Source organism: Propithecus coquereli, unplaced genomic scaffold, assembly GCF_000956105.1.
Source record: "Propithecus coquereli isolate 6110/MARCELLA unplaced genomic scaffold, Pcoq_1.0 Scaffold264, whole genome shotgun sequence".
NCBI lineage: Eukaryota > Metazoa > Chordata > Mammalia > Primates > Indriidae > Propithecus > Propithecus coquereli.
In genome coordinates, this window is record NW_012148219.1 from 1,653,065 (window position 1) to 1,655,401 (window position 2,337).

General features: G+C 35.4%; 1 protein-coding gene across 1 annotated transcript in view; it reads left to right on the forward strand.

Annotated features, from left to right (window-relative positions):
- The window catches only part of TMTC2 (transmembrane and tetratricopeptide repeat containing 2), a 456,219-nt gene that overhangs the window by 291,801 nt on the left and 162,081 nt on the right, over positions 1-2,337 (forward strand). The window lies entirely within an intron of this gene.

A 2,337-nucleotide genomic window follows, 5' to 3' on the forward strand; every position in this document is an offset into this window, starting at 1 on the left:
AGACATTATTGTTGCACATATTTAGAACAGGCAATTGAAGGGACAGAAAGGTGTGATGCTTTTTCTCATCCAATGTAAGAGTCAGAACCAACATTCCTGTAACATGAGAGGTTAACAGTGGAAAGCATAACAAATTTAGTCAGAGTTCTACATGACAATGGTAGCCTTCAGAAATGAAGAACCAAACACCCAGGGGAAACTATTATGCTAAGGTTTGATGAAGACTGGAAAGTCTTGCAGAAATGTGATTGGACAAAAGCATATGATCTAATGGTAATAGACTGGGTGGGGAAACCCAGCAAGGCCTCTCTGTTCAGATTCTTCCTGGCCTCTGTGTGCAGCATTCCTTCCCTCAGGATATAGGGGAGGATCCCTCGAATGAGGGTCTTCAAGGGAGAAGGGGAGAGAGTGACCTTTCTAGATTTTATATCTTGCTGTGGAGGAGGGTAGTTCTGGTTTCTGTGATTAGACTTAGGGAAGAGGAATTCTGGTATCTATGACTTGCTTTAGGGGAAGCACAGGACCCAGAGACCAGGTGGACAGGGAAAGGTTAGAAAGACCTTGCTTCTGAGATCCTTCTAACATCCTTCAGTTCAAAGTGCTCAGCATGCCAAGGTACCTTATTATGGTGTATTGTGTTCTGAGCATTGACACAATTAATATAAATTAAGTTTAAAATTAAATACGTTACTAATTGTATATATTTTGCTGTGTATTTATGTCTGTTTTCCCTAATAGGTAGGGGAAAGTTATTTTCTACTTACAAATTTCATTTAACTCTTCAAATGAGCTGTCATTTAGTTTTAATTTAATCTACACTGGTAGAAGTCATTGCCATATTCAAATTGAATGAAGAATGATAATAGAGCATGCAAAGTTTTGTTCCAGAATGCAAGTCATTTTACCATGTTAATTATAGGAATGGGATGTGTGGATTATTGTGGAATCTTATTCTCAAGTATTCATTAAAAATAGGATGAATATTTAAATTTTTAGTATGCTTTAGTAATTAACATTAATATAGCAATTTATAGTATAAATAAATTATTCATTGCCTATTATAGAGACATATTACTTGACCTAGTAATATACATGAAACATACTCCGGAAAAGATCTGTATAAAACCGAAAATCCTCCTATTCTACTCTTCTGACTCAAAGGAGAGTCCTTTCTTATTTTCTTGCAACTGTTGAAGTCCTACTTCTCTGAATATTACCATTTTCAGTAATTCCTTCCAGGCTAATACAGTATTTACTCATTTGTTTTCCTTTCTCTAGCATAAGCCTTTAAAAAAACATAAAAATACAATTTAGCACTTCCTTGTATGTTTCTGGTGTTCCCTAATTAATTATATTATGCCATTTTATTTACTCCATTTGTAATTCTCTTGAGGACAGTACTATATTTTTAGGGGAATGATCCTCATCTCCCCGAACATACACTTGGAGATACACACAGTCTCTCTGTATTTTGAAAAATTCTGAGCCTTTAGTAGGATTGGCTCCAACATTTTGTGGATTGATTATTTTAGTGATTTATTTCCTTGAAAATATAAAGGAAATTGATTAGCCTTGAGAACTTCAGGATCCCTGGTTGCAAATGGAGAAATATTGACACAGGCTCCTGGCTTTTTTCCAAGTTAAATTTTGATGGCGTGTCAGATGTTTCCTGTACATAACCTCACTCTAGAAATTAAGAACCTTTCTTTCACTGAAGTTTAATCTGTTTCTTGACAATTAGTGTTTTTACTTAATGAAACACATATTTTTTTTTTTTTCTGCATTTCTTCTGTTTGTTTTAAAACTACCCTTTCAGGCTTCAGGGGTTTCCCCTTAAATTCAATGCTACAGGACTCTGTAAAGAATTTCACAGTGAACCTTTTCATAAGCCTCCTCAATTTAAGACGTGGATAATATTTCATTTTACTTCCGATCCCTTCATCCTAGTACAAGTTATAATTGTTGAAGTCCATTGTCAGATAGTAAGTCACCTCTTTTGTAATCATGTTGATGTTTTCTTTGTCTTTTCCTGCTCTGTACAGTAGCCAGTAAGGATTTTCAGTCAGAATCAATGTATCTGAGGCAACTGGATGGAGTTGTTATCATAAGAATAAGACGAGGAAAAGACTAAGATGGAGATCCAAGAGAGTCACAAAATTTGTCTGCTAAGAGTTACAGCAACTTTGTGACATAGATAGGTTTTAGAAAGCCAGAGCCTGTAATGTTTCTAATGCTAACACTGTGAGGTAAAAAGTGAGAATTGAAATCACAGCTAAACTCTCGATATAATTCACCCCTGATATCACACAACTCTGAAAGACTATGGGTTCTGGAAAA